This window comes from Myotis yumanensis, unplaced genomic scaffold (genome assembly GCF_028538775.1).
Source record: "Myotis yumanensis isolate MYYU_CA2020_CCGP unplaced genomic scaffold, mMyoYum1.0.hap1 SCAF_1, whole genome shotgun sequence".
In the NCBI taxonomy this organism is placed as follows: Eukaryota; Metazoa; Chordata; class Mammalia; order Chiroptera; family Vespertilionidae; genus Myotis; species Myotis yumanensis.
The window spans coordinates 204,948,085-204,957,031 of NW_027223752.1; the positions used below are offsets into that span (position 1 = coordinate 204,948,085).

At 38.7% G+C, this 8,947-nt stretch overlaps 1 non-coding gene across 1 annotated transcript; it reads right to left on the bottom strand.

Annotated features, from left to right (window-relative positions):
* Positions 1 to 1,212: 1,212 nt before the first annotated feature.
* Positions 1,213 to 1,376, bottom strand: LOC139000934 (U1 spliceosomal RNA). The gene has a single exon (XR_011469757.1). It is a non-coding gene; the product is annotated as a U1 spliceosomal RNA (small nuclear RNA).
* Positions 1,377 to 8,947: the final 7,571 nt, after the last annotated feature.

An 8,947-nucleotide genomic window follows, 5' to 3' on the forward strand; every position in this document is an offset into this window, starting at 1 on the left:
ATTTTTCAATACCTAAAAGTCTCTATACTCCAAAGAAAACTAGAAAACTAGTTTTTGACAATTAAATAAAGAGAAAAATGAGAGAGAGAGAGAGAGAGAGAGAGAGAGAGAGAGAAACATATAGAGAGAATTGAAAACATTAGGCAAATACATGGTCTATTATTGGTATTGTTTAAACTATTAGAGTTTTAATTATTAAGTTGTTTTACCCACAGGGAAGTTATTGATTAAAATAAATGTTTATTGCTCATGGATTGTTAAGAAGGTGTCTGAGGTCAGACACAAAGGATTGTTTTATAGCCATTGAGACTTCAGTTTATGTTTTATCTCTTAGACTTAATGTAGAGCCTGGTACAATGTCTCATAGGAAACAGAAGCACAGATCCACCAAGACTTATCATCTTGATATACAGTGTTAACCTAACATGAATTGATTATACACTAGCTCATTGCTTTAGAGAAAAATCTATAGCTACTAATGGGTTTTGCTCCTGAGGTTGAAAGTCACAAAAATATTATATTCCTTTCCTTGAATATTAGTTAATTTCTCTTTAGTGAGCGCTTTAGGAAGTAAAGCACTGCAAAAGGCTAAAGGCTCTCATTAAATTCAACTACTATCTGCTTAAAGAAAATAAAATGGGCTTTCAGGTCAAGCGTGTGGTTTTTTTTATATGACAGCTTTGGTAACAAGCAGTGATTATCATTATGGTCACCTATACTTCCCCGATTGGTTACCCATGACAATTCAGTTTATTCTGCAGGAAAATCCTAACTGATCAAAGCATATGCAACCATGCATTGTGCATGTGGAAATATATTTAATCCTGTTTATAGTGTTATAAAAATATAGTCTGACTTGTTCCTCATTAAGAAAATCTCTTATAAATACTTAATGTATGAGAAAATTATAGATAGATAGATAGATAGATAGATAGATAGATAGATAGATAGATATAGATATATATATATGTAAAAGACAGAAAGGAAAAAGTCCCCTCAACTGAAATCATCTTTGCTGCTATTTAATATGGTTTAATTGCAGAAACATATGTTCTAGTTGACTAACAGGAATAATCTGAACACTATTTGTCCAAAGGAAAAGGAATTTAGCAAATGCCTTAAACCCTTCACTGAGATTTCCCCATCTGTAAACTAAGACAATAAGAGGTACTCTCCTCAACAGGAATTATTTTTGTTTTAATTGGTGTTTTTTAGGAGAAAGTATGAATGCAGTCCCCCACTACCACAAATTCTGCAATGGAGTCCTCCACATTTGGGGGAATTGCAGGGATCCGCACACTCAGAGTGCAATAGGTAATCTCCGCCCTGGGAAAACCACCTTCATGACCATGGTATCTCCCCTGCCAGGTAAGCATTTTTCGTTGGTATTTTAAATATACAAAATAAGTTATAAGCACTGTGAAATCTAAAGCAAAATACATATACAATTCCAATAATATATAAACTAAAGTAACTGACAATGTATTTGGTCTGCACATAAGATTTGGAAGTTTGGAGTCAAAAGGTCCAGAATTGGTAGATCGCAGAGATGGCCCTGATCCTTTGCCCCTCTACATGATTTTGCATATAATTTTACCATCCTCTCCCATGGGCTTGGGAGCAGGCACAATTTCCACCCCGAGTGTAGCCATGTATTGCTTTAGTCAATAACATGTTAAAAAGTATGATGTAATACCTTACTCAATAAAGAAATTAAAAGTAAAGAGAGAGAGAGAGAGAGAGAGACCGACCACTGGGACTTTGAAGAAAAAGTCCTAATTTGAAACATTTACCCAGGTGTTGCTGAGGTAAAATAAAGTAAAAATTCTGTTTATTAAATTTATATACTTCTTTAAAAAAAGTATGATGCAAAACAGAATTTAAAATAGGCTTATACAATTTGATTCATTCTCACACTTGCCTTCTAGTAATACTGCCATGAAAGGACATTCCTGGGCTAGCCGGATGAAGGATGGGAATCATATGGAGCAGAGCTCAGGTTTCCCAATTTTCCCAGGTGAGGCCATGCTAAATCATCTGATAATCAGGTAACCTCCAAGCATCATCAGCAGATTTGCTGCTAGGACTATTTCATTCACATAAGGAATAAATTCCTTTGGTTGTTTGGCACTGAAGTTCTGTGGCTGTTTGTTTCACATTACTATTAAGGCTATAGGTAGCTAACTAAAGAATTGTACTAAAAATGGAGTTCTACTGTAACAAAAATATGATATCTTGATTTTGAGACCAGGAGATAGGTAATAAAGATAGCATTAAAGGAGGATGGAAAAACGGAAAAGGAAAACTGTGACAGGAAAAGTGAAGTGTGATGACCTGTGTTCTAAAGTTGTGTCACATTTAGTAGAACCGTAACATGTAACCTGAAAGTCAGATAATATACCTAATGAATTCTGGGACATGACTTAAAGAGATGTCCAAGGAAAGTACTGACGACATCTCCTGGTTGCTTTTAGTTGTTTATGGTAAGACTAGAAGCCTGGTGCACAAATTTGTGGACCGGTGGGATCCCTCGGTCTGGCCTGCGGGATCAGGACAAAACCAGCTCTCCAACATCCCCCGAGGGGTTCAGAATTACGAGAGGGCACAGGCCAGGCCGAAGGACCCCACCAGTGCACAATTGGGGCCAGGAAGGGATGCAGGAGGTTGGCCAGCCTGGGAGGGACCATGGGAGGGCTCCAGGATGTGTCCTGCCATCTTGCTCAGTCCTGATTGGCCAGACCCCAGCAGCAAGCTAACCTATAGGTCGGGAGTGTCTGCCCCCTGTTGCTCAGTGCACGTCATAGTGAGCGGTTGAGCGGCCTTAGCATATCATTCGCATATTATGCTTTGATTGATTGAGCGGACGACCGGTTGACCAGACACTTAGCATATTAGGCTTTTATTATATAGGATTCTACAAGAGAAAAGATGTAGACTGAAGAACTGGCTAGTTTCCAAAAATAATTTAGTGGGAATAAGGAGAGCTCCAGAATTTTGGAAATCAATAGTTTGGAAAAGAAAACTGTTCACATTTCCAGCCTTTCAAACAAGTGACAGATTTCCATATTAATACACTAGAGGCCCGGTGCACGAATTCATGCACAATCAGGGCTTATTGGGCCGGCCTAACTAGGGGGAGGGGCCATGGGCAGTTGGCCAGCCTCGCCCCCAATCAGGGTGGGGGGCCAATCAGGGGTGGGGCTGGCTGCAGGGAGGGGCTGCAGGCGATTGGCCCCTCCTGGTAGAACTCCTAGTCAAGGGGACAATTTGCATATTAGCCTTTTATTATATAGAATTGCCTCAGGACCAGAGATCTTTAAGTCCTTTTGTTAAGTCCTCTGAAATCATTAAATTGGTGGACAGTAGACCTTCTTAGCCAGACCAATGGACTCCCAAGGATAATGGTATTGTCTCATAACAGTTTTATATGTCAAAAAATACCAGTAAGTCAGGCTAGATTGATAGATATGTCTCAAAACCAACTGGGATGTAGCTTATGGTACATGTATAAATTCAAATCTGATACATAGAAAATCCAAAGAGTATTCAAGGTAGCTATACTTGCAAAAGCATCATCACCTTGTTCTAAATAGGCTTAGTTATTCCCAGATTACAGAACCAAGGCTTAATCAAGGACTATATTCCATTTCAGGGTAGGAGAACATGTCAAAATGTTACCTGGAAGTATTTCAAAATTAATATGGCCAAGTGACTGCTACAGTGCCTCTTATTTTTTCATTCAAATGAAAGTGTTTATTGTAATTCTCTCCCTGACTGAGTGGCACAAAAAAAAACCCTTTAAGTTCATTGATTTTTGTGGTGCAGAATTTTGGAATAGAAATAGTGGTGATAGCTTCTCTCTATCCAACAATCTCTGTCATCTCAGCTAGAGGACTTGAAGGCCAGAGGTTTGTTTACTGAAGGTTTGTTTACCAAGATGTCTGATGATAGATGCTGGTGGTGACCTTGCTACATCTGTTGGGTGTAGTATCCTCACATGGTCTTCTAGGTGGACTTGGCTTACCCATAACATAATGGTTGAGTTACACCGGAAGTATTAAATAGACTATTTTTAAAGATATAATCTGCCACATAGTTTGTGTGTTTGTGGACAGATAATTTGTCTTTTCATTTTTAGTTCTCTAGATCAAGAGACCTCCCCCCACCCCACATCCAAACCTGTTAAAAAGCATAAAATTTTGGACAATGTGGTACTGATGCTATGAATGGGTGATATTTGGGAGACAGGGAGAGTTTAGTGGAATAGAAATGAGCAAATTTTACATACTAGAAGTTATTAAAAAATTGCCACTATCAGTGAAGACAATATTAACTCATACTAACAGACCCAATTGTTTATCTTTCCCTGTATCTGCAATATTCTGCCATATAACTTTTCAAAAATTTCCTAGGACGGGTCTAAAAGAGATGGATATCTCTCCTCACTTTGGCTTGGCCATGTCTCATCTTTAGCCAATGGGTTTTTAGCAGACATGAGGCAAATAGAAGCTTGGAATGGTCTGGTACAACTATACTTGCCCTTGTCATTGCCCTATGTCATCAACATGAGAAGGAGATGTCCAGACCTATTTGAAAAAAGATGAGAGATGTGGAACAGAGCCAAGATGACCCAGTCATTCCAGCTGAAGATTTCAAGATCATTTAACAGCCTGTGATCCCCCAGAAATGAATATAATTTCCACCAAAATTAGCAGGCCACCAGTGACCACGTCAGAGTGCGAATTTAAGAAAGTGCTTATTGTTAAGGGCAAATGAGATTCTGTGCTATTTGTTATGAAACTTTTGTGCCAAAAAATAAACTGATATCACTGTATCAGATACCAAATAATGTCTGTCAAAAGATTAAAATGAATGCTGCTCTCAGATTATTCTGTACTCCACTGTTATAGCAGGAAGGCACATCAGGGCTAATTAACTTTCTATTTGACCGAATTCATCTCATGCATTATATTTATTGGGCATATGTTTGAAAAGCATAAACACACTATTCAGGGGGAAATGCTTATATGTACACAAATCACACTCCCATCTTATTGAGCTACAGAGAAGTGGTGAGCATCTGTATATGAGACTGCCATTTCCACTGTTTAGCAGAGCCACGCAACAGATTAGCTGTAGAATGGAATTTATGTTAACTAGAATATCAATGATTTTTACACATCTGCCTGGGGAATCAAATTTACATCCCCATCATTTTACTGCAAGAAATTTATTATTTAAAAATAAGAGACCAATGGGGCACTTTGTAATGAAAGGGACTATATAAAAAATAAAAATTACTTTACTGGTCACAGATGAGCATCAACTGTAGATGCACATGTGGCTATAAGTCTATAAAAATTACTATGTATATGTTAATAGCTAATAAAAATACACACCATTGTTCCTCATAATGTAGATATATCAGAGAAGCTGAAGAAATGGTTTTACAATATCAAGAAATATCTGAATGAAGAGAATGGAAATCACCTCAGGATGTTAATTCTCCTATACAGAGAGATATTAGAATAATTCACTGTTACTCTAGGCAGGCACGTTATTCCTAGTTTGGAACATCCATCTGTATCAAAAAACAGTGAGTAAATTAGGCACCAAGAAGTAACCTCAGACCATCTGAATTATCTTCATTGATGTATACCTAAGCCCGTGTATAAGTTTTTAAAAATCTGTGCATATTCCCTGGGGTCCAGGAGAAATCCATTGGCATTAAATTTCAAATTGCTATTTAAAATCATTTGAAATATAGTCAACAAGAAGTTTCAGACAAATGAATGAGAGAGTGTACTCTCAGATATCCAGGGTTCATGGCTCAAACATTCACCCACTGAACAACATTAAGCAAGTTACTTAACCCCTTTGTGCCTCAGTTTCCCCATTTATAAAATATAAATAATAATTGTGTCCATGTCATATAACTGCTATGAGGATTAACTGAATTAATACAATGCTTAGCACATAATAAAGACTCAAAAAATGGGAGCCATTAGCATATCTAACTGCAATCATACAGTTCAGTTGCTTGACCATTTTTGATTATATATTAGAACATTTAGTTGTGAGATTAGCAGTATTGGATTTTAGTCATTAATTCCCTGACATTAAATTCAAGGGCATTTTTTGTCCTATTTCTCAGTGCAAAGATAATAGGGACTGGAGCATCCCAAATTGTTATTGCTTTATCTCCAGGAACCCTTCTTCTATTATGGGTAGTAAGGAAAACACTACCAGCTGTGGGAACAAGGTACTGTCACTACAAAAATATAGAAGTTATCATCTAGGCTCTGACACTGCCTTACTACAGAACTTTTTGCAGATCACTTATCTTTCCTTCAGTGGATGTGAAAATGAGGGGTCCAGGTCTGTACTAGAGACTGCAGACGTCTCTTCCAAAGCTAAAATAATAAAACTGCTTACGTGTATATAGGACAAGCACAGGTTTTGGTATCAGACAAATCTAAATGTGAATGCTCATTCTGCTCCTTGGTCTCTGGGACTTCTTTTTTAGGGTAAATATATAAGCCTTTTGTAATGACTGATATATGTAAAGTGTGTGCAATGAGTGGTGCATACAAGCACGGAACACTGATTGCTGAGGCATGTCCTGGTGATAAAGGTGTGAGCTCTGGAATCAGACTTACTGGGTTTAGATCTCAGCTCTCTCACTAAAGTTTCCTTCCTTCCTTCCTTCCTTCCTTCCTTCCTTCCTTCCTTCCTTCCTTCCTTCCTTCCTTATTTCTTATTGATGAAAGAGAGAGAGTGAGACAGAGAGAAACACCAGTGAGAGAGAAACATTGATTGGCCGTCTCCCATACTCACCCCAACCAGGGATCAACCCTGCAAACTGGGCATGTGCCCTGACCAGGAATAGAACATGTGACCTTTCAGTGCATGGTACCATGCTCCACTAACTGAGCCACAGTTCAATAAAGTTTTTAAATCTCAGTTTCTTCATCTGAAAAAAAATAAGAATAATAATAGATTTTTCTTGATAGGAATGTTATGATAAGTGAATGACACACTGTGTAGAAAGTTTAGTAGTATTATCTATTATTACTATTACTATTATTATTATTATTATAAACTAGTGGCCCAGTGCACAAAATTCATGGATGGGGGGGTTGCCCCTCAGCCTGGCCTGCACTCTCTCCAATCTGGGACCCCTTGGGGGATGTCCGACTGCCGGTTTAGGCCCAACCACTGGCTCCTAATTGCTCACCTGCCTGCCTGCCTGCCTGATCGCCCCTAACCACTCTGCAGGCCAACCTGTTCATCCCCAACTGTGCCCCCACCAGCCTTCTCACTCCCAACTGGCCCCCCTGCTGGCCTGCTCATCCCCAACTGCCCCCCCCCACCAGCCTGCTCGCCCCCAACTGGCCCCCCCTGCTGGTCTGCTCTCCCCCAACTTCCCCCACTGCCAGCCTGATCACCCCCAACTGCCCTCCCCTCCTGGTCTGATCTCCCCTAGCCCCATTCCTTGGTCACTGGGGCAACCCGGGAAGCCATGCCTTCCCACCCGCTCTCCCGCCTGCTTGGCTTGGCTTCCCAGGTCGCTGCCTTCCCACCTGCTCTCCTGCCATTCCGTGGCTCCAGCAAGCACCACCATCTTTGTCACATCAATTTGCATATTCCCTCCTTATTGTCTGTGGGCGCCGCCATCTTTATCATGAAGTGACAGTTAATTTGCATATTACTCTTTTATTCAATAGGATATGCTCCTATCCTACAGCTACTTATTACCTTTCATGGATTCTTTATTCACATTTTCATGTAGATCTTCATTTTAGGCTTCTTTTTATCAGAAAAAAATATCATTCAGCAGTAAATGCTTCAAGGTCAGGAAAAATACAGGAAGGATTAAGAATCCAATGAGAATATTTTAAGTGACAACCTGAGAAGCAATAGTTTTTGCATTCTGCTAGATATATTTTAAAGCATTGTACATGGTTTGCTTTTGTACACCCACATGTGCCCACTTAGAGAGACCATATTCAGTTTAAGTAGATGAACACTGGAAGCACGAAGTTACTTTGCGTGGCATTAGAGTCCCCTGTATAGCAGTGTCTAAATGCCATGGCCTATTATAAACCCAGTGTGCTTTCTATGCCCGTAGATAAAAGAAATTTCCCTTCATAGGTTTTCTATCCAAAGGCTACACAGACAGGTGTCACGTGATACCCTGGATCCCAAATCTATCACAGAAAATTCACTAAATATAATTTTACTCATGTATATTTATGACATTTCTATAAGGCACTATACATTGAACATGTATTTTTTCTACATCTCAAAGGGAATTTTATTTTTATTTCTCTTCTTTTCAGTAAAAGCACATGGTTGATGTTATTTAAGGCCTAATGTTCCACAGCAGGGTAGTAAATGATGTCATAAATGGCTCAAGCGGTTATCGAAGGCTCAGCCTCAACCCCAGCCTTTAATCATCTGTAAAAGCCAGTTATAGGCTCATATACTTCCCCTCAGTGAACATTATCCCTCTTATATGACAGGAAAAAAATATTTTCAAAAACAGATTAATAAATTACATTATCCAAAAAATTAATAATAAAGTATATTTGCTCATTTCACACACATTTGGAAGTTCTGTATTTTTGCTAACTTCTTTCAATGCACATTTTAATTATTTAATGTTTGTTTGGTACTTTGAAGATAGAATACACTATGTAAGTGCTAACTATTACTAGTGATATTATGTGAGGTTAGTTCAGAAGCATGGATTCTATGAAAAATAGCACAAAGGAATGTACTATGGGAAAAATAAATGAAATTTGTGATTAGACACATTTCAACTCAGAGAAGATTTGGTTTTCTTCTGAGAAAGTGTCTATTTACACTTTCTGAGCTTTGATTGGTCAAAATACCTTCTTTCATATACTCAGAAAGGATACTGATATGGGAAGTTTGCATAATG